Source organism: Eurosta solidaginis, chromosome 2, assembly GCF_040869045.1.
Source record: "Eurosta solidaginis isolate ZX-2024a chromosome 2, ASM4086904v1, whole genome shotgun sequence".
Lineage (NCBI taxonomy): Eukaryota > Metazoa > Arthropoda > Insecta > Diptera > Tephritidae > Eurosta > Eurosta solidaginis.
Window position 1 is genome coordinate 3,814,569 of NC_090320.1, and position 24,948 is coordinate 3,839,516.

At 33.9% G+C, this 24,948-nt stretch overlaps 2 protein-coding genes across 3 annotated transcripts in view; one reads left to right on the plus strand and one right to left on the minus strand.

The window, feature by feature from the left end:
• Positions 1–24,948, minus strand: part of rk (rickets) — a 667,150-nt gene that overhangs the window by 323,750 nt on the left and 318,452 nt on the right. The window lies entirely within an intron of this gene.
• Positions 7,124–24,948, plus strand: part of LOC137239138 (acetylcholine receptor subunit alpha-type acr-16-like) — a 283,317-nt gene continuing 265,492 nt past the window's right edge. Inside the window, exons 1-3 of the mRNA XM_067764102.1 lie at positions 7,124–7,608; positions 13,966–14,365; positions 15,228–15,847. The gene's annotated coding sequence lies outside the window, so the exon portion shown is untranslated. The remainder of the gene's footprint in view (positions 7,609–13,965; positions 14,366–15,227; positions 15,848–24,948) is intronic.

Here is a 24,948-nt window from a genome sequence, read left to right on the forward strand (position 1 = left end):
TAGCAGCGACAATCACTAACCTAAATATAAACAATAAATAAAATAAAAATTACAGCAAGTGCACTTAAAACGTTTTTCCATATTACTTGTTCTGGAGCGTTTTTTTGATGGATACTTTTGTTTTTCCTGGTTGAATATGCATTTCCACTATTTCTTAACTTTTTATACTCAGCTGAGCAGAGCTCACAGAGTATATTAACTTTGTTCGCATAACGGTAATCCGTAACGGCATGAACTAATCGAGATAGATATAGACTTCTATATATCAAAATGATCTGGGCGAAAAGAGAAATTCATTTAGCCATGTCCGTCCGTCCGTCCGTCCGTCCGTAAACACGATAACTTGAGTAAGTTTTGAGGTATGATAAAATTTGGTACGTAGGTTCCTGGGCACCCATCTCAGATTTCTATTTAAAATGAACGAAATCGGACCATAACCACGCCCACTTTTTCGATATCGAAAATTTCGAAAAACCGAAAAAGTGCGATAATTCATTACCAAAGACGGGTAAAGCGATGAAACTTAGTAGGTGGGTTGACCATATCACACAGAATAGAAAATTGGAAAAATTTGGGGCAATAGGCGTGGCACCGCCCACTTTTAAAAGAAGGTAATTTCAAAGTTTTGCAAGCTGTAATTTGGCAGTCGTTGAAGATATCATTATGAAATTAGGCAGGAACGTTACTCCTATTACTATATGTGTGCTAAGGAAAAATTAACAAAATCGGATTACGAACACGCCCACTTTAAAAAAAAAAATTTTAAAGTCAAATTTTAACCAAAAATTTAATATCTTTACAGTATATAAGTAAATTATGTCAACATTCAACTTCAGTAATGATATGGTGTACCAAAATACAAAACTAAAAGAAAATTTCAAAACGGGCGTGGCTCCGCCCTTTTTCATTTAATTCGTCTAGAATACTTTTAATGTCATAAATCGAACAAAAATTTACCAATCCTTTTGAAATTTGGTAGCGGTATAGATTTTATGACATTAACTGTTTTCTGTGAAAATGGGCGAAATCGGTTGAAGCCACACCCAGTTTTTATACACAGTCATCCGTCTGTCCTTCCGCTCGGCCGTTAACACGATAACTTGAGCAAAAATCGACATATCTTTACTGAACTTAGTTCACGTACTTATCTGAACTCATTTTGTATTGGTATAAAAAATGGCCGAAATCCGACTATAACCACGCCCACTTTTTCGATATCGAAAATTACGAAAAATGAAAAAAATGCCATAATTCTATACAAAATATGATAAAAGAGATAAAACATGGTAATTGGATTGGTTTATTGACGCAAAATATAACTTTAGAAAAAAACTTTGTAAAATGGGTGTGACACCTACCATATTAAGTAGAAGAAAATGAAAAAGTTCTGCAGGGCGAATTAAACGACCTTGGTATCTTGGCAGGAATACTGTTCCTGGTATAACATATATAAATAAATTAGCAGTACCCGACAGATGATGTTCTGGGTCACCTTGGTCCACAATTTGGTCGATATATCGAAAACACCTTCACATATACAATTGAGGGCCACTCCCTTTTAAAACCCTTATTAATACCTTTAGTTTGATACCCATATCGTACAAACACATTCTAGAGTCACCCCTGGTCTACCTTTATGGCGATATCTCGAAAAGGCATCCACCTATAGAACTAAGGCCCACTCCCCTTTAAAATACTCACTAAAACCTTTCATTTGATATCCATATGGTACAACACATATTCTAGTCACCCGTGGTCCACCTGGCGATATCCTGCATTGGCGTCCACATATGGAACTATGGCCCACTCCCTTTTAAAATACTCTTTAATACCTTCCATTTGAAACCTATGTGATACAAACACATTCTAGGGTTACCCTAGGTTAATTTTGCTAAACGGTGATTTTCCCTTATTTTGTATTCAAAGCTCTCAGCTGAGTATGTAATGTTGGGTTACACCCGAACCTTACTTGTTGTTTTTAATATCTTTCCAATTTTCAACATTACATTTCCTTTTTGTACCTCTGTTACACTTATCAATTACCTGCGACAACTGCAATCGTATCATTTTGCATGTAACTTACAATGTTCTTCCACGAACTGACTTCTTCTAATTGTTTTTTAATTGCCCTTTAGTACGTAATTTTAACTTATTTGATGCTTTAGAGATGCAAGAGAGTAAAAGTAACGGAAATCTGCAAAAAAACACGTTTTGCAAAAATTGGCTTTTAAAACGTTATTCGCGGCTCCACTTCAACTGTCAACCTCGGGGTAGATGGACTGTTCCACACAGGGTATGAGCAGGAGTTATACCCTTTCGATACAATTGCGGGTGAAATGCTCTAAATGATCGAAAAATGGACGGATTCGATGTCATCACAGAAACAATAAGGTGGCTAAGAAGTCTGGAAAGGCTGCGCGGCAGAAGCAGCGACAAGGCAACAAAAGAACCAATGGAAAATTTAATAGTAAACCAGCTTTTACATCGTGATATGTGTAAATAAATAATTAAGATGTCAAATCATAAGCACACAAATTGGGCAGGGTCTCCTCATCTATTCCAGCTGTGGAGTCATACGCCCTCTAAAAAATACTGAACGATGAGGAGTTATATCGTTTTATCTTGTTGCGCGAGGTTTATGAATATTGTTTCTAATAATATTATACCCAGAAATAGTAAATAGGCACAAAATAAAAAGAATATTATACACCGTTAATGTATAATTTAAATGATAAGTTTTGTTAACCAACAAATATTTTGATTACTATATATATTGTATGTTTCAATACACACATGTATGTGTGTAGATGGCCGAGCGAGAGTACAGCAGCACACGTTGTTGTTGTTTTTGTAGCGACAAGGTTACTCCCCGAAGGCTTTGGGGAGTATTATCGATGTGATGGTCCTTTGCAGGATACAGATCCGGTACGCTCCGGTAACACAGCTCCATTAAGGTGCTAGCCCAATGATCTCGGAAACGATTTATATGACCACATTAAACCTTCAGGCCATAACTCCCTCCCCACCCCCAAGTTCCATGAGGAGCTTGGGGTCGCCCGAGCCTCGTCTGTTAGTGAAACGGGATTCGCCGCTCGAAGGTTAGGTTGACAATTGGGTTTGGACAAGTCGCCTCTTACGACAGGCATACCTGCCATGGGTATATTCTAACCCCCTAAGCCGCTAGGGGAGCAGAATACGTCTTTAGCCCCAGCTTATCGACTTTAAAAAAATTGCAATTTACAAAACCCACCCTCCAATGGAATACTTGACGGTGGATCGGTAGGAATGGTACCAAGGCTGATAAAGTCTCTCACTGATTTTGGGGCTTTCGATGCGTCCTCCTCTGAAAAAAAGCATTTTCCTGGAAAGGTGTTGAACATAACCCAAATTCAAAGAAGTGGTTTTGCTGCATTTTCCGGAAAGAAGCATATTTAGAAGTTTCACACTCTTGTCAGTATATCACGTGCAAAAGGTGTTTGCATGGTTGCGGGGTAAGTACTTATATCTGTCGCCAAACGAGTACAAAACGAACAGGAAGAAGAAAGCCCCAAACAGTCATGGCTATATATGCCAATTGACTATTCTGCTGCAAGCGGTTTGCTGTAAAATTTTTATGAAAATCAATTAAACAAAATTAATGAGTTTCAAGTTTGGGGGATCGCACCACGTATTATAGTTATTGGCTTAAATGAGCTTTCCGGGTCAACTTTCTATCTAGAGTCACTCTACATACTTTCTGAGCAGTACTGATATTATTCAAATCCTCGTAGCAAGTACCCGAGTAGTTCTTTGAAATATGCAGCATACATCTTCCTTATAGCGATTTTCTAGCGTGTCCTTATTAGTTTTGCTTGTTTCTCCTTGTTGAATTCTTTTTTTACTTTTGACATTATTCGTTATCACATAAGCTTGCTGTTTGAATATTTTTTCATTTTCTTCTTTCAGTTAATTTCACATCAGTGTATTTGTTGCAAGGTTATCCCGAATTTGGAATAGCTAAGCTTTGAAATGTTTTTTTTTTATTAGAAAATCCTCCAGATGCGCTCGAAATGTCACGGAATGTGTATATATGCACGAAAAGAGTACAAGATTATGATAAGAAAACTACAAATCGTATATAAATTACACATACAATTTACAGCTTTTGTGGAACTTGTTTTAAATATGAACTCCTCCACTCCTTTGGGAAATGCTCACATATTCCAGGGGAAAACTGGGATACAACGTTGCATACTTTTAAGCGTGCAGAATAAAAAGCTCATGCGATGCTCAGTTATTTGAGCAAAACTTGAATGGAAAATAGGAAATGTTGCAGACTAATAAGCAAATTCTTTGTCAGGCTGCAAAGTAACTAAAATGAAGAGCGAAAGCATGGCAGATGTTTAACTAAAATATTAAAGCTCCGTTGTTCTCCGTTGTGTCTCACAAATACAAATTAACGAAGAAAAAGCTTTTGCTCAGTTAAAATACAAGCGCGCTTAATTTGATTACACGAGATTTGTTTGTTTGAGATTGTGTTTATTTTTGCCGCCATTGTTGTTTTTGCATTTAACAAAAGTTATTAACAAGTTGATGGCACGCACAAATGTTGTTGTCCTATGTATCCAATGGCGTATATTTCATACTTTGTATCAACATTGCGCGCCGCTTTAATATCCCAGTGTGAGTAAACGCTGCATATTATCATATGTGTCTAAATGTTTGTGTGTGTGTGTATATGCAAGCATGGGTATGGTATTGTATCGGTGTATTGGCACTCATCCTTTCCCATTGCAGTAACAGTGAATGTAGGTCTGTATGCTAGGTCCTGTGCGTTCAACTGTAACCTGTATTTATCGTGTCAAATATGATTGTATGTATGTATGTGTGTGTGTATATAAGCGCAAAGGATTTAAAGCTTTATGCTGCTATGCATATTACGTTATGTGCGTGTGCAGTTATTTTAAATATACGCTTCGAGCTCGCAATTTGTTCGGAGATTTTAATGTAAATGTAGTTGCTATTTTATGTGCTAATGCTGCCAAGCTCACGCCCCCATACCCCAACAACACATTAAATACATACTTAGCAAACATATGGCTTGTTTTGCTCCACTTGTGGGACCAGCGCCAAGTGCTGATGGTTAAACCGCAATTTTTCATTCATGAACAGTTTTTTTAAATACACTCTCATACAAATATTTTTAATTTTCGGTTAGGTAACATAAGCTTACAGGGGTTAGAATGACCTTTATCGTATTTTCACTCGAAAATATTTTTGTTCATTTTAACTTCCTCAATTGATGCGGGGTGAGTCTCATTATCCTCTAAAAAGTTGCTAAACAAAACTGAATTTGATATCCCTTCTAGCTGGACCCAATCCCAATCGGAACCATTTTCGAATCATTTTGATAAAACTCCGCAACTATTTTAAGATCATTTCGGGATAATATTCGGAACTGTTTTGGAATTTTTCGGGATTTTCCTAGATACCTACTACTTCGAGGGTATTTCAAGAATGCGTGATGGATCATTTCGGGTTTATATGCTCTAGAATTTCAATATAATAAAAATTTTGTAATTATTTTGAGAGATCATTTCTAGGATAGGTAAGAATCATTCCGGAGCTATTTCGAGAAAATTTCGAGGTTATTTGCGCCACTAAGCTATTTCAAAACTAATTTGGTAACATTTCCGGACCATTCTGATAGAATTTCGGGATTTTTTCGGTACATCTTCGGGACTGCTTTAGTATTGTCGTAGGATATATTTAAGACAATTTTGGATTTATTTTGGAATCAGTTTTTTTTTGTAATTCAGATACTATTTTAAGATCACTACGGAATTGTTTTATTAACTATTTAGAGATCAATTTGGCAATATGTATTTTTCAGTTTCATATAACACAAAAAAAAAATGTACCTTGATAATAGATGTAGGAAGTGACGGTTGGAGGAGAAACGATCTAGTAAGTTTTGAGCTCGTGCCCTGCGCCCGCCAGGCTAAGAATGCAGCTATAAGGAGCAACTAGCATAGGCCTTAGGAAGTTTCTAGTATCTGTCAAGAGGGCAGACGAATTTCTGTGGCTTCCCGGCATAACCGAAAAAGTCACTTTTGTTCTCGAATTCTATAGGTAGATCATTGGGTAGCTTTATAAAGTTTAACTTATTCACCAGCACACATTTAGTTGTATGGTAGTTCCAAAGACAAGCTCTTTGAAAGCGAGCGGATTGCTCATACGACTTGGTGTACTGTCTTATGCAGCTTTGTATTGTATCTGACATCTGGCTTTTCGGTATGTCAATATCATCTTCCGAATCATGTACATATAACTAGAATCTTGTTTTTAAAGAAATTTTCAGTTTTTTTGTTAAGTTTTAAGAATCCAATGAATTTGAGCCAATGAGTTTCGCTAGTCAGTCACAATTTTTTGTAAATAAATATTTTGTGTATGAAAAAATTGGAGAAACCGTTGACGCAAAACGACAGAGTGTTATAAATAGAGGTTCAAGGGCTTAATAAGCGTAACTCCACGTTTTATAGTTTCACAGCTTCCACAACCCAATTTTCAATTGAATGTATCATACACATTTTTAGCATTTTAGCATTTTTAGCAATCAATTATTAAAAAACCGCTTTTGAGCTCATCGAGTTCTTAAATATAAATTAATAATTTATGATAAGGACTTTCCACTTAAACAATTTATATATAATATTTTTGCATTGAAAAACATCATGTTTCTACTAAATAAATAATTTTTTGAGTTTGTTTTGCAAATCTAATTCGATTCTACTACAATACCTTGTGCTCAAGTTTTAACCCTTCATATACTCGAAAATCTAATATACCCTCACTTATATTTATAGAAAAGCTTTCGAGAGCTTTTTGCTCTCGCCTTTGCCTATGTTTAACTATTCATTCACAAATTATTTTCACCGCTCTTGGACAAAATTTATGCAAAGTTTCTCTTGCCATTCAGTGTCCTATTCCGTGTTTGGCTTACAGCTTCCTCACGGCTGTCCAAATATTCCTACATCCATATTACCCATAGCAAGGCACAGTAGCTCAGCTGAGCACACTTCCCCCATCGGAAAGGATTACACGACGCACACACACCTACAAATGGTTCTCCCTGGACTATGTATGTGCATGTGTAATGCATGGAAGTGGATGTTGAAGTTGTTCCACGATTTTTAGCTCCATAATTTTCGTGCCTGGCTTTAAGCGCCAGCAATGCAGTGACTTTCAGTTGGTGTTCCGGTTTCGGGTTGTGCTGTTCGTTGCCTTTTCCTCCTAAGTAACAAGCGTGTCGTTTTCTCATTCATCTACATACATTCACATAAACATAAATACAAATATTCATACAAACGCGTGCACATATATTTGCATACTTAGAGAAAAAAAACATTGAAATGCCAAATGAAAGGAATAAAAAAAAACACACAGCAAATTGAGTGAAGCACTGAATATGGACTTTGAAAAGTGAAATATGTACATTGAATGAAAAAAAATATAAACAAAATAATAATTACTGCAAATGTGAAAGCCAAATAAAATTGGCGTGTGCAAAATTATTAAATATGACAGTTTGGTGAAATGGACCACGGGTTGCTAAATTAAAAAAAAAAGGTATTTAAATCTTAGATTGGGCATTTATTTTGGAAATTTAATTTGAAAAATTTAAATTCGAAGCTAGCAAAAAGATTCGGCTGTGAGAAGTTCTTATTATAAGAAAACAGATACATGGAAAGTCAAATCGCCTTGCACCTATAACTAAATAATTTGTTTGTACCATAAAATATGTGGACTTTCAAGAGATTATTTATTAGGTTTGTGAAAAAAATTTGGGAACTAAAAAATTAAGAAATAGTAAAAAAAGTAAATGAGTTCTTTTAATTTTATTAACCACGAAAAAAATTAGTTTAACGTAAAAAAAATTTTTTTAATAATATTATGTAATTCAAGAAAGGGTTACTATAAATTTTTTTTTTTTTTTTGTTCAAATAAAAGAACATTTTCCATATCATTATTTTTGTAAATAGCTAAAATACTTAATTTTTTATGGGATTTTTTTTATTTAGTTATAATTCCCAAAACGAAAGTTATTTTGAGACATTTTGTGTAGCACTATATTGTTTTTATTACAAACTAAAGACCTTTTATAAAAAATTTTATAACTACAAACTTAAAATAGAAAACTAAATATTTTTTAATATTTTTACATATTTGAGAAAAAAATTTAAGTCCAAAACAGTTTTTCGAATTTTTTTAATAATTTTTTTGGAGTACTTTTTCTTTCAAAAAAACATGTATTGAAAATCTTTTACATTTAAAAATGCATGTCCCTAAAAACATTTGAGAAATATAAACTTCGTATACAAAAGCAAAGACGCCTATTAGAAAAAAAAATTACGTTATATGTTTAAACGAATTTTCTTCGATTTGGAAAAATTTGAGAATAAAATTCAGAAGCAAACTTTTTTACAATTTTTCCGATATTGATTTTTCGCATCTAAAATTTTAGGTGACATGGCTGCGACCCTGGTCTCCCAAGTAGCTATTTGAAGGCGTTTTGACTCTAAAATTTTAACTATAAATAAAAATATTCCATGATTTGGGAAATATTTGAGAAAAACCTTTAAAATGCTAAGGAAAACTTTTTTTTGTAATTTTTTCGACATTTGTTTTTCAATCAAATTCAAAGACTAAATATAATGTATATGAAAAATAATGTGCTTAACAACAGTTAAGAAGGATATGTATTCCTCACGTTTTAGTAACAAAAAATTTAATTTTATCGAAATTTTTTTGTGTTTTTTTCAATTTCCTCTCTCTCTTTGACAATAACAAAACAATTTTTTAACAGTTAGAAAGAAATGTTAATCGAAAGTAATATTTTTTTTAAATATTTTCGATATTTTCTTTTCTATATTTTCCAAATTTTTGTTTTTTTTACTTTTAAATAACAAATAAAATATTTAGTTCTAGGTCTACAATTTTGTTAATTTTTTATTTATAATAATAACATTTTTAAAACTAAAGAAATAAATACATTTAGGAACGATTTTCCGTCATCCCTAGCCAAATTTAGTTTGGAGCCAAACTGATTTCGGCGTTGTGCTATCTTCAGTATCGTTCTCATTAATTAATCTTTCGATACACATCAATTAAGTGAATAAAAAAAATCAATTTAAAATTGCAAAACTGTTAGCATAAAATTGCCCGCTTATCAGCTTATCTGATTATGTTTTAAATTTTAATAAAAAGAAACTAGAGAGCAATAATTTTTAATCATATAATCTGCAAGATTTTTTGACGTGAAACGCCCAAGTTCATTTTAAATCAGTCCACTCATTTATCAAAATTTTCAGAACTAAAAAAAGTGATTTAATTTATAATATATGCCTTTTAAAATTTTTTATCACTGGAGGACACTCCCCACTTAGCAACTACTACTACCCTTTACTGCTAGTTATGGTGCTTCAAAAATAGCATAATAAATAAAAAAACTAACTGTTAAAAAAAATATATTCCGTGCGGAAGTATAAATATATCAAAGAAAAGGAAATTGGGTAAAAGTTGTAAAACAAAAAGGCGTGGCTTTTTTCTAATCTGTTTTTCAACAAATCGATCATCGCCAGAATGCGGATTCGTATCACGATCTCGAGAGAAAAGATTTTGAAGTGATTTACAAGATTGTCAAATTGTTGCAATTGTTTTCCAAATTCGAGCACTGGTTTTCTTTTTTCAAAATAAAGAATTGTTCGGTAATATATGATATAAGCGTTTTACAGCATTCTTTGTTTGAATAAATACTATCACCTCGGGCACGTTTTAGTAGTAGCAAGATACCCAATTCGAAAATCACTTTCTCATATCCCCTTTACCATGCCATTATCAAGCGTCTTCGGTAGACATTCCTGAAGGTATGTTGCTTAAAATGTGTAAGATGTTGAGAAAAGTATACCCAACCGTCCGATGTAAGGGAAAGGGTGTGATAATTCTCAACGTTCTTAGTTTGTGACGTTAGATTGGACTGGAAGCTCCGTGAGTACGTCACTTCATCTTAGACAGTTTGCAGCCTCGCACTTGGTTAAACAAAAAAGAAAAAATATCGTAATAATATTTTTTATATTCTTTTATACCAAAAATTTAAAAAGCACGGGAGTGCAAAGACAGTTTTGGTAAAATTTACAATTTATAAGACGCTAAAAATTTAAATGTAAAATGAATAATTAAATATTCGTTACGCAAAAGCAAATTCCCTCGGCAATTGACACTCGCACAGGGATCACGATAGCTAACTATGTTAACTGTTTTAAACAATGCGAGTCACAACTGTCCAAGAATAGAATAAAATTACTAAGTCGGCATCAAATCAAAAATATATCCTGAGTCTGGTGAATAACTTAAAACCACTTGTAAGGGAACCATAAAGTAAGGTAATGGCATAACGGCACTAAAAAATATGTAAGTCAAACTGCCAAGCTATCCAGGCTCAAAGTTTGCACCACCTACTTATCATTTTTGACTGGAATGACAGCCTGGCAGCTGATGGCACCAAACAATTCTGTGCTCAGTACGCAGCATCTTATTGGCAAAAGTCGACTTGTGACTGCTTTTCACTTTTCCAAAAAACGAGAGCGCAAATACAACGCACAATTCTGTGCTACTTCAGTACAGAGCAACGTTTTGTGTTCTACTCACTTTGTATTTGCATTGTTTCCGCTGTATCCGCTCATGCTCTTGCTCCTGTTTTGCTGCTTCTGCACCGCTCCTAGTCCTTTCGCTATTTCCATTTCCCTGAGTGTTATTCTTTCAGGACACTTACAGCAAATGAATGTGAACTGGCTTCATAAATGTATGTTTGTATGGGTGTATCTATTATTTATTCATTCGTATTTGTGTACGTATGACAATGGCAGTTATTTGCGTGCGTGTGATTTTGTATGATATCAGTGGACAAAGTTTAATTTCGCTTTTGCTTCTGGCACAAAGCTAAAGCAAACAAGTGGAGAGAAAAGTGAAATTTCCTCACACTCTGGCTGTTGTTGTCGGTGTTTAGCTTGAGCTTCAAAGCTGTTATCAAAAAATGATAAAAAAAAAAACAGCAGCCGAACTAGTCAGTGTGTGTGTGTGAACATATGCGTGCGAAATCTTCACTGTCTGTGCTGTTGCTCGTATTTCTGCTTGGCATCGTTATCGTTCGATGCTCTTCAATGATGCCGCTCACTACGCGCCCCAACACAAATTGATTGTGACCACAGCTCGTTTTCATAGCTTCCACGATGCTGAGACGGCACGTCGCTTTCGTTTTCCAGTCTTTTGGGCTCGTTAGCGTATACGCAAAATTTTCGTCCTATTTAGCATGTGTCTCGGTCAATAGTACACTGTTGCATTTCGTTGTTCGGTTAAAAAGCGAGTGAATTTTCTGATAAAAATGCGCTTAAATTTATGAAAAGTGTTTAAATAATTTTACAATGTGAATGTACTAAAGAAATAAAAATGTTATTAACTGCGTTCATATCAAAGTGTGCTTTTAGCTCGAGCCGCTTGTTTGTGTGTGTATGTGAAAGTGAAAAATAGAGAAAAAATCGTGTGAATAACAGGTGCCTGCTGCTTGTGCATTCCCTTTACTCTTTTCAGTTTAATGTGAATTATTTCTCAACTTGTTTTGTACATATTCCAACAAATTATTAAAGACTTTTGCTTCAGCTATACTCATTTTGTCAGTTATCAATTTATATACCTCTTCTTGGGCTCATGGCATTTGTTGAAGGCTTTATATACATATTTATATCTACACGTACATACATAAGTTTGCTATTGCAGCTGCTTCCATAAAATTTTTACTCGGAATTTTATAAAAGCGTGATTTTTTTCTTCTATATTGAAAAACTTATCTAAAAGTAAAATAAAAATTACGAAAGTTCATCGAAAATTATTGTATGAAGCAATATGAGCAAGTCTCGCTAATTAAATACACATAAAAATTGTTTAAGTTTCATTGAGGTCTAAGTGACAAAATAAACGAGAAAAATTCTGGGGCATGTGACATGTGGTTGTCCTGCAAATATATCGGTTTGTATACCAGTTGTGTAAAAATTAGCAAAATAGAAACCAGCTAAGGGTAAAATAAGCAAGTAAGGACGTCTAAGTTTTGACGAAAGTGAGCATTATATACCCAGCTGTGTGCTGTTATATACCTACATATTAGCATACACTAAAAGAAAAATATCACGAACATTAAATTGTAAGAGAATACCGTTTTTAATAAGAGGCTTTAAAGTACTAACTGTTATAGCAATAATTTTCTTACCAAATCTTGTTAAAATTGGTTCCTTTTTCTTCGACTTTGGTATAAAAAGCCACGTGTAGAGCATAAAGTAAAGAAGGGGGCCATGAGCAATTACAATTTCTTTTTTAAATGTTAGCACTTTATACTTACATATCAATTGCCTTAAAAACATACAAAAAAATTGTCAACGCATTTTACACAATTAAAATTTTATTTATTAATTTATTTTATAAAAGCAATGCTCTCACCAATTTTCAACCCTTAAGTATTATTTTTTAATATATTGTCCCATTTCATCCATTCTTAAAATTTTCTATATCGAGAAAGTGGGCGTGGTTATTATCTGATTTCAAACACTTCCAAAACCAATATATTTTAAGTTCACATAAGCACAAGAATCTAATTTGGTGCAGATATCTAAATTTTTGCTCATCGTGTTAACGGGCGGACGGAAGGACTAACGTACGGCTGAATATAAAAAGCGCCCGTCGCTTCGAACCGATTTTGCGCACTTTAAAAAAAATAGTGTTTTTCTCCAAAAAAATCTCTATATGGAATTTCCTAAGGATTGGTCTAGTTTTGTACGACTTAAGAAATTAATATTATCACAGAGAGATTACCGTAAAAGGGGCGGGTTCATGCCCATTTTCCAAAATTTTATGTAATCTCTACATTTCGTCATAAAGTCAGTCCACATCAAGTTTCACTTTAACTTTGGTAATACGTTCTCGCTTCTTTCCAAAACAATTGGAAATTCCGTTATTGTTTTTTTTTAAGTGGGCGGTGCCGCCAATAGATTTGGTTAATTTTAATAAAGTATACATATAATGGCAGGGATATCATTCGTAGCACATTTCAACTTGATACCTTTAATCAAAAACCCTTATGATTAACAGCTTGAAAAACTTTTAAATCTCTTCTTCTATATGTGGGCAGTGAAATGCCCATTTTTTTTAATTTTTCCAAATTTTCATTCCATTTGTTATAAAGTCGAGCCACAAATCAGGTCTCATCACATAATCGGCCTTTGGTAATGGTTTAAAGCTTTCTTTTACATTTTTCGCAATTTTCGATATCGAAAAGATTTTGGCGTGGTCATCGCTTCATTTCGCCTATTTTCAATACCAATCTATTCTGGTTCAAGATAAGCTAGTATATAAATTTATGCTAGTCATGCAGTCAAGTTCAATATGATAGCCTTCTAATTTGTTTGCTTAATTATATGTTTATATAGAGAAGAACCGCTAAATCAATGATAGTTGTTATACAGCGTTTTTTCTCTCGGCAGCGCTCGTATCCTATCGGATTCTGAGTTGTGGTACAAGGTGAACACATTGAATTAAAAACCTACTTACTAAATGATTATAAATGAGCACAGAACGGTCAGATAAATACTTGTAAAAATATTAGTTAACTGTTTATCTAAGCTTTGTGAAGAAAACAAGGAGAAGGAGATGCAGAGAAAAAGAGAAATGAAGAGAGAGAGGAGGGAGAGAGAAGGGAGATAGGTAAAAAGATCAATAAAAGTAGCGTACAAAATCGTGGGATTGGCTGTAGCAGTTTCAATATTAAATAATTTTAATATTGATACTTTCAAGAGAATAAAGTACAAATTATTAAAGATAACCTAGAATAACAACAACATTAGAAGTTACATGGTTAACATAATTTTTTCTTTATTCTTGCAGAATGAATACAAATAACTTCGCAAGAAAGAGGCACAGCGCTCTAATTACCGAAACAAGAATGAAATATGAACTGCAGTGTGTACTTGAGAAAGAAACAACCACAACAAAGCTCTGAATATGAATGGGAGGAAAGAGCACGAAATATATAAGAAATACAAGAATTGAATGTTTCAACACAATGGGGTATTAGTGAAAAAGAAAAAATATATATATAATTGAACTTTGAGCAAGATAATCAAAGGTGCGGTGAAAATTTGATTGAAAATTTCTTGTGGAATTTTGAAGCTAAATAGAAACGTTTGGAAAGCACTGACTTTTAACAAGAACAATCAAACATCATTAAACTAGTATTTTTGCTTAAAAAAATATAATAATAAAAGCAAGAAGAAGAATACAAAAGGTTGGTGCAAGAAAATAACGAAAAAAGACATTTTATGTTCGCCTTAAATGTAAAGACCAATAGATTTTTAAAATAAACGACACCAGAAAACATATTATGAAAATTTGAAAAAAATATGTATGTAATATCATTTGAAAAGTTTATTTAGAAGTGTAAACAAAATATTCAAAAATGTATACTCTTTACACAAATCGACAGTTAAAACTTATTTCTATTATATAGAGAGAAAAATTCATTAAATTTGAGTACTAGTAACAAATAAAAGCAAAAAATAAAAAAATAAAAACAATGCAGCAAATATAAATTAAAACTTGCATTATCAGCATTTAACGCGTGTTCGTAAATTTCTCACAAACGGATTTTATGGCGATTACATAAAATTAAATTAGTTAAATTAATAAATTATTATACGTAATACTCGTTAAAACAATAATAATAGCTTTAGTGGTAGTATTGCGCATACATACATAGATATAAAAAATAACAGTGACGTAGCATTAAAACATATTTACATCATAACTTGTATCAAATATTCTTGAACAACAAATACTTAGTTGAGCATTTGATAAAATTCAAAACAAAAAACAACTAAAACAAAAATTCATTTCTCATCAATAAAACAGTAGTAAGCATTTCATAAAGCATTATTATGTATTAAAAAAATAACATAACATAACACAACATAACATAATATAATATATTATAAATAATCATTGAACAGATTACTCACGTAGTAAGTTTTTATGTAATTCGACGCATTAATAATCAATAAACTATTTGCATAACAAATTTGTAAGATTTTTGTTGAATGTGCAAGTAAACAACTTTAATTTACACTAAATAAATAAAAAATTTCAACAAGGTGTAAAAAATATTTAATGATACAACAAACAAATTTTTAATGTCCTTTAATGGAAATCCTCGCATTTAAAAATTAATGGCATGAAAAATAAGCAAAGTTTAATATAAAAAAAAAAAAACTAATTTGTGAAAAAAGTTTTAAACGCTATAGTTTTAAATCAAAAACAAGCAAAGCGAAAGCAAAAAAAATTTAATAAATTAAATAATTTGAAATCAGCAGCAACGTACACGCACACATATAAATTAAGCTAAACGAGTGTTCTCAGCAGTTATGCAACAAGTAATATTAAGTGCTAAATAAAAAATAAAATAAAATCTAAAAGGAAAAGGAACGTCTGCGATGCACAACACAGTTTAATTTTCATCAAAATAAATGGCATATTTTTAAGCGGTCATCCATATATTACGTTATACAAATATAGTACATTGCAAAGTGGGAAAAAAAATCTTAAAAAAACGCATGCAGAAAAAAGATTTTACTTCAATGTGAAATTGAACATCGTGATTGCGTCGAATTACGGTGCTGAATATGCATAAGACAAATGTAAAGAAAAAAGGAAAAAATTGTAAAGCATACTAATTTTACATTTTACAAACGATCGTGGAAGCGTGGTGAATAAGGTAAGTTTATATAAATTTAACACTATGTCCTACCGTACAAAAAATGAATATGAAACTAAAACACTTGAAGCCTAAATAATACCCGTTTAATATATTATTTATTGAAAATTTCTCCTGGGATATGTTCCTAACAGGCTTACCGAACTTAACGCTTTGCAAATGCGTTATGGCTTCGAATCAGGTCCATTTTGACACCTCTATTCTATTTAAAAAGATACACAAAATATCAGCTTTTAATCAGCTGCTCGCTTGAGTTTATAGCATAATCATAGCATTATAAGTTGTAACAAAGAGGTTGAAAATGCGTTCTCTCCAACCTCATAATGAACTTAGACAATGTTGCACAGATTAGCATCCATCCCGAGACAACCAAACTTTTGTACATATGTGTTTTCATTCACGAACTATTCTTCTTCAACATTTTCGTTCGTTCCTTACATTGCTCTCAAAATGTGAGCAGAGCCAATAGTTTGCTGATGAGCTTTGAGGTGAAGCAGCCCTCGAAAGGATTCTTTAAAACCATAATATAAAAGGTTAATCTGCATGATTAGAAGGAACTTAGGCGTTAGAGCTTATTAACACTGACTCATTTGTCAAAGTCATGCGCTGGCTGATTAAAAAATTTAAAATATATGTGCTAAATAGCGATTTAGTTGAGACCAGGAAAAAAGCGCTGTTGGTTGCCGTGCAGCCCAGTCAGAAGAGCCGCTTGACCCATTTTGACAAAATTACCCTCAACAAGTAAGGGTGGCTAAGTTATGGTGTAACCGAACATTATATACTCAGTGTGAGTTTCAATAATACATTTCACTTCAGATAAATTACTTTTTTAATCCTACTGAGGCATATTTTAAACACAAACTATTCCCAAAAAAATAAGGGAGTTTATGTTTGGGTGTGACCGAAGTTGGATTTACGCAGCTGTTTATTTTATATATTTATGTAAGCATCTGCATTTTAAAGAAACACATCTAAAGCCTGAAGCTTTTGATAGCTTTCAATATTAGCCATCATCCGGTGGCAAAGAGCCTGAGACAGATAAATAATTTTGCATTTACATGCAACAACAACGATTTGAGCCAGATAAATCCAGATAGAAGTCTGGTTTAATTTGTGAGCCTGATAATTTGTTAATTACTTGTCTTTAGTTTGGCAATGTTGCCTTTAATAAACCTACTTTTTCAAAAATAGATGTCGCTGCTGAATGGGTTAAATGAAAAACAGGGGCGAAATCTGCCTATCGCATTTCACGTGTGCGAAAATATTACGACATCTGCTTCTCAAGTCTCTCAATGATCCAGAGCATTCCCGTGAGAATTGAGCGTGAGCCGGAGCTGTAAAACTCACTGGATGACGGCAATTATGAACTTTGCTAACATAATGGTTGATCGTCATGGCATAAACGAATCGAGATAAATATAGACTTGCATATATCAAAATGCTCAGGATAAAAAATGAATTGATTTAACCATGTGCGCCCGTCCGTCAGTCTGTCTGTGATCAAGGAAAATTGAGTTAATATTGAACTTTTTAAAATCCCAAAATCCTGATAGTTTAGTAAATAATATACAAAGAATGTTCAAATTGACACTCGCAGATTAAAAGCGAGTACTTTTTTTGGCAAGCTGTAAGGCCGAAAATCATAAATGTCTCTCTGAAGAGGATCTCAATTATGATGCACCATGGCTAACTCAGCAATAACAATCGATGCCTCTTCACGTTGAATTTGTCTTCGATAGCGCTGTGAACATAAACAATCGCGAAAATGTTCATGGTTGTTGAAGTTACTGCTAATTATAGCATCCTCCAACGGTTTCTAATAACCTTGGAAGATGTCATCAGCGATTTAGCCGCTACACGCGTTGCTTGATGTAAATGCAAAATGCTCATTGTCTTATTAAGTTCAGGTCCCCTCAACACTTAATACTTCCGCTTCAGCAAACGAAAAATTAATTTTGGAGCAGCCGAAAAGTTGGTGGAAAATGTAAAACTTTTATGGCTCAATAGTTCATTAATAAATTCAATACGAGGCAAAACGACTCCTACTGCAATCAAGACTACTTTACTAGCGACATAAAAGCGGTTAAGAGTTTTTCATTTACTTTCACCTCATTAAACACACACTTGGCTAAATCTTAAGCCACACTTCAATATCATAAATTCCACATTACTTAAGCACCTTTGTGCAGCTGTCATTCATAAGCTCACCAACATATTGGGTTAATCTTCAAACCATGGCAGCCTACACACACATACAAGCACAAAAGTGCAAACAAATTATCCTGGAGGAAATATTAGCAATAAAATTGCACCGATTTTCCTTAAACTTTGACATCCAGGACGGCAGTACGTTCCTAGCCGAGAGATTGCGCATTGCTTTAGAAATTTTACATTCACGTTTTATTGAAGGAGATCTACGGTAATGCACTTCCGCTAGGTTATGCTCCATTGGACTGCGTTATTGAAACCTTAAGTCTTCTCACGACAAATAAATATTACACTCAATAAGTTTCTTATCTATAGAAATTGGATACATGAATCATGAAGGCTGAAAAACATATGGTTCCATAAGACAAAGTCAACAGATTGCAGAGCACTGGTGGATCTCCGAACTGCCAAACATCTTTTTTTTCATGTCATCGAATCTGCAATATTCAAGACGAAGTATCTTTAAAAGATTTTTAGCAGTTCGGAGATCCACCGGTGCTCTGCAATCCACTGACTTTGTCTTATGGAACCATATGTCTCCAGGGATAGCTATTAAAGTAGTGACGTGATGACATTGTGCCGCAAGTTTCCGTTAGGGTTATAGCTCACACATGCATTTATATATGAAAGCACAGAAGGGATTGAGCTTGGGCCTTTCTTGCGATTTCGCCTTTCTCCGCACTTCAGCCTTTTTTATAAATTTGTACGCCCATTAGCACCAAAGAACAATGTTTAATACGGAAAAAGAAGAGACACAGTATTTAAAGAAAGGAGGGAGAGTCTGAAGAACAAATTTGTGTGTTGCTAGATAAATATATACATACACATATATATATATTTATATACCGGCAATAGTGAAAGTTTAGTAAAAGAATGAGTGAAAGCATTGATAAAATTGAGAATTAATTAAGAGTACAAGCAAAAGATGTGCCGAAAGAAGCGCCACTTGTTGTGTTGATGTGAAGTGTGCGTGTTGAGAAGAAAGGCCATAAAAGGAGGGTACTTGATGGATGCTTTCACACACACTTTTTACTATTTACTTTCATACCTGCACTATTGCCTGCTATCAGCATTGTCGTAGACTTTTCCAATTAATTTGAAATTAAAGGAAATTTATTTACGCAAGTGTGATAAAAATTAAAAGTGTAAAGGCATTGGGGTTGCCACATAAGTAAAATAAATAAAATTCTAATTGCACATGATTAGTATATCAACGTAGATACTTGTGTATTTTAGCAAATTAAGGCCAAGTTTTCATTGCAATTAAACTAAGGCACGAATTTTGGTAACGACGGTGAACAATCCATCGACATAGGCAAGTTATTTGATGGTATTTGAGGAGAGCGATAAAGTTTTAGGTTAAGTTAAACTGGTCAGTTCATGAGGACCCTACGTAGATTCTAAGAGCGAAGAAAAATTTGTGATAAAAACGGAAATCAAAATTAAGCAAAAACAATTCCTGGTTCAGATACGTCATACCGAAAAAGGGGAACTAATAAAATCACAACTTGGGCTTTACCAGTGGAGCTGCCATCATTGCGTATTAAGCTCGTATGGGTTGTCATTAAGTGTTCTGCTTTAGGAGATTGTGCAAAAAAGTTTCGTTGAATGAAGGGTTGGTTCTTTAGGCCCCTCTGAAGAATGCCCTGTAAAAGCTATCATTTTAAATAATCTTAGAATAAAAATATGCATTTTACCTTTTAATAAAAATTTAGTAAAAATTTCTTATAAATAAGTATTACTTCCATTTCAACAGGGAAATAGCGCCCGTAGACAAAAGGAAATAGCAGCCGATGGATTTATTTCTTTTCTAAAGGAGAAAACCGCCCGCGGTCTTTATTACCCTTTTTTTTGGAAAATAATGGCCACAGACCGTGTGGCCAATTAAAACTTACCGTGGTGTGATGGTAGCGTGCTCCGCCTACCACACCGTATACCCCAGGTTCACACCCCGGGCAAAGCAATATCAAAATTTTAGAAATAAGGCTTTTCAATTAGAAGAAAATTTTTCTAAGCGGGGTCGCCCCTCGGCAGTGTTTGGCAAGCGCTCCGGGTGTATTTCTGCCATGAAAAGCTCTCAGTGAAATTTCATCTGCCTTGCAGATGCCGTTCGGAATCGGCATAATATATGTAGGTGCCGTCCGGCCAATTTGTAGGGAACATCAAGAGGGGCACGACGCAAATTGGGAGAGAAGCTCGGCGTTAGATCTCTTCGGAGGTTATCGCGCCTTACATTTTTTTTTTTTTTTTTTTATAAATATATAAAGGCCCATGTTGGAATAAAATGGAAGCATAAAATAAAATATAGTAACATAAAATTTAATTAAATTAAATTAAATAAAGAAATAAAATAAAAAATAAAAATAAAATTAAATACATACAATAAATTAAAATTAAATAAAACACACTTAAATTAAATTACATTAAATAAAGTATTTAATTGAAAAATGATAAAAAAAAATAAAAAAAAATAAAATAAAATAAAATAAAGCAAAATAAAACCCAATAAAAAAAAATAAAAAAAAAATCGAAATTAAATAAGGAAAGAAAATTAAGTTAGTTAAAGGAAAAAAGTTTTTATTTCTTTCATATTGCATAAAAATGTGGAAAATTGTCATATAAAGTAACCACACTGCGGGAGTAATTTCCCAATATTTACGCCAAGCCTAAGATCTTTGGTGTTATTTCATTGCACTGTTGACATTCACACTCACTTAACTATAAGAAAACGTGATAAGTTCGGTTATAAAATGGAAATCAACCGTTCAAAAGATCACGCTCATTCAAAACCTAAAATGGAAGAAAACATAAAGATCTTGGAATGCTTGACACAGTATATATGTAGCTACAAATGTATATTCAAATACAAAAAAAAAAGATACATATGTATATATACTAAATAGTTACCCCGCACATGGCATCGTCAAAACAATTGTGCCGTTAATCAACAAATAATGAATGCAGTAATATTTCGGGGTGTTTTTTTAATGAAAATGAAATATAGAAATCGAGAGTGCAGTATGCATATAAAAAATTTGAATGAAATTGATTATTGTAACCACTCAAGTAAAATATATGAATACAATGCATGTAATTAATATTAATATCCAACTGTTTTGTGCGTAAATATGTAACATTTAAATGTACATATGCGGAAGAACCATGACGCATTGCAGAAGTTCCTGATATATTCGAATATATATATATATATATATATTATGAATGTACATAAATAAGTTAGAAAACGATATTTTTTTCTTATGTGTAAAATACTATGGAGTAGGGTGTTTAATTTTGGTATAGCTTTTCTATATTGCTATTGTAATACTCAATCGATCGCCCTTAATATATTTGTTTTGTATTCATTGTAAGCTTAAACTCGAAAAAAATTAGTAGCCTATAAAGAGTGCATGCCCGACGGTTGGAATCTAAGTGTTCTTTGCCCAGTCCACAAGAAGGGGGATACTGCAAAATGCACCAACTATCGTGGAATCAGCGTTCTCAATATCGCCTATAAAGTCCTTTGAAGTGTATTGTGCGAAAGATTGAAGCCCACCGTGACCCGGCTGATTGGACCTTATCAGTGCGGCTTCAAACCTGGTAAATCTACCATCGACCAGATTTTCACAATGCCCCAAATCTTGGAAAAAACTCGTGAAAAGAGAATCGACACACATCATCTCTTCGTGGACTTTAAAGCCGCCTTCGACAGCACGAAAAGGAGCTGCCTATATGCCGCTATGTCTGAATTTGGTTTCCCCGCAAAACTTATACGGCTGTGCAAAATGACTTTGAGCAACACCATCAGCTCAGTCAGAATTGGGAAAGACCTCTCCGAGCCCTTCGAAACTAAACGAGGTTTCAGACAGGGTGACCTCCTATCGTGTGATTTCTTTAATTTAATGCTAGAGAAAATTATACTAGCTGCAGAACTTAACCGCACTGGAACAATATACTATAAAAGCGTGCAATTACTGGCATATGCTGATGGCATTGATATCATCGGCCTAAACACCCGCGCTGTTAGCTCTGCTTACTGCAAACTTGAAAAAGAAGCGGTAAAGATGGTTTTGGTGGTGAATGAGGACAAAACGAAGTACCTGCTGTCATCCAGCAAAGAGTCAGCGCATATGCGCATTGGCAACCACGCTACTGTTGGCAGCCATAATTTCGAAATAGTAAAAGACTTCATTTATTTGGGAACCAGCATCAACACTAGCAACAACATCAGCACTGAAATCCAGCGAAGAATCAATCTTGCCAATAAATGCTACTTTGGACTAGGTAGGCAATTGAAAAGTAAAGTCCTCTCTCGGCGAACGAAATTCATACTCTACAAGTCACTTATCGTACCCGTCCTGCTATATGGGGCAGAAGCATGGACCATGACAACAGCAGATGAAGCGGCTTTGGGAGTGTTCGAGAGAAAAGTTCTTCGAAAGATTTATGGACCTCTACGCATTGGTGATGGCGAGTACCGAAGAACATTTGATGATGAGCTTTACGAGCTATACGCAGACACCAACATAGTCCAGCGAATTACAACGCAGCGGCTGCACTGGATAGGCAATGTTATGAGAAAGAATGAATTGCTCCGGCCAAGAAAGTGTTTCTATCGGAACCCGCCTATGGAAGCAGAGGTAAAGGGCGGCCGCCACTCCGTTGGAAGGACCAGGTGGAAAACGATTTAAACTCCCTTGGTGTGACCAATTGGCGCCGGTTGGCGGAGCGAAGGAGCGACTGGCGCGCCTTGTTGGATGGCCATAACCGTTTAGACGGTTAAGCGCCAATTAAGTAAGTAAGTAAGTTACGCCAGAAGTTTATTGATTCTCGAGATGTTAGGCTTTCACAATAAATGCTTTATGCTTTCTAAATACAACAGAAAATTATCAAACTAGAGAGAGGCATATTATTTAGAACCAAATAAAAATATAAAATCATCCATAATTTACAAAAAACAAAAACACTGAGGGTTTACGCTTTATTGATTTTTTAAGCATACCTTCGTCATATTTTTGGCTGTTTTTAAACTGTTCAAGCCTATTCTTATAGTACTGCCGTGAAAACATAGGCTGTAAGGTTAAAAACCTATACCAGCGATCAATTTTGGAATGATTAAAGAAGTTCCTCAATTGAAGGAACATTAAAAAGCAGTTCTCAAAATACATTAGAAAAATCGATTAAAACAGAGAGTTTAAACGACGAAATTATTTAATAGGTCATATTTTGTTTTAGAATACAATGTTTTCCAAGCTTTCTCGAATCGCGCCATAACTGTGATAATTATCAAAACTGCCTTGAGTCGACAGCTTACAACAGACTTAGGTGTATTCGTGTTTATTATAATGGATATTTGTCATATATATGTTTTCGATGAATCACTTATCAGCGTGATTTAATTTTTTTTATAGGCTCAATGTCAAAAATATGTAATCATACAATATGAATGAAGGCTGATGGTGCTAAAAAAAGGTTAAAAGTGTACCAAAGCATGACCAGATTTGATCGTTTTTTATATTATTTAGTTTGTTAAAACAACTTAATTCTTTAACAGTGAAATTGCCATTTTTAGGCTTGCTATAACAAAAATAAAATATTTATATTAAGTCATACCTACAATATCAAATGACCACACATTCCAATATCTGCTATTTATAAAAATAATTTTGTAGAGAGTGTTTTAAAATGATAACGAGATTTAACATAATATATAATGTTTATACAAACACGCATTTGTTGCTTTTTTTTAGCAAATGGACTTTGATAAAAATGCAAGTACATAAATCACTATTATGCATTATGGAACACACCCTTGAGGAATAAGTAGATCAACATGTTTTTGGTGAGCCCAAATTCTATTTATTATTGTTATTTCTAGTCCTCGAAGCACTGCGACCTTTCTTTAGATCTATTGCGCTTGACATCTCAGCTTATTCAGCAGAAAATATGAACCGGTGTTTCCTGCCTACAGCTCACAAAACGACGGATTTGCGTATGGGATAGATTTATCTTATTTAGGCAACATCGTAGACTACAGCGTCACGTATAGTGTCCAGTTGAGTTCATAGGTCCTTTCTGCTTTTACTAAGGACTCAAATTGGACTGTCTTTTCCCTAAGCATTTAGTGAAGTGTTGTTTGAACTGCTTTGTTTCCAAGTTACTTATAGCTTCCATAGTGTGCCTTTGTTAGTCCAAACAAGAGCCCTGGACCACAGAATGCTGCTTGGCTAGGTAATGTGCCTGTAAATTATCTTTATAATTACCTTGTTTTTAGCTCTCAGCTTAAGACTGATATAATGGGGATCGAGTATATGCCTTTTCGTAGCCATTCTCTACTACAAATATTATTGCATGGGTTCCTGCTTGAAAAATAGTAGGGTACTGTAACATTTGTATAAATTTTTCGAAGTTTGGCCATAGATACCAGCTACGGTTTTTTCGTCATCACAGTTCTAAGTAGGCTCATATAATCTGTTTGATTGCGCTCGAAGATATCACATTTTGAAGACTTTTTTCCTACCGTTTAATGATAGGAAAAGTAGTTTGCAATTTTCAGAGCCCACAATTGGCCTTATGCATAAAGTCAAATATTTGCTGAGACTCGAGTTTTTGATCAAAAGGTGGCTTGGTTTTTTTTTTTTTTTGCTACGCAAGTGAAATACTCAACTTTTGTGCGGCTCCTCGAGTCTGTGCGACTGTTCTTCCTGGGGCCCTATGGGGATGAATTATGCTGGTGCTATTTACTTTCAATATCAACGAAACTACTTTATAGTAAATAAAACGTGCAACAAATGCCTATTTATAAACGTGAAATAAAATTATACCAACCCTCGTATATCATTATTATTATATATTTTTTTTTTTTTGAAGACGCTTTCACCATTTAAATAATC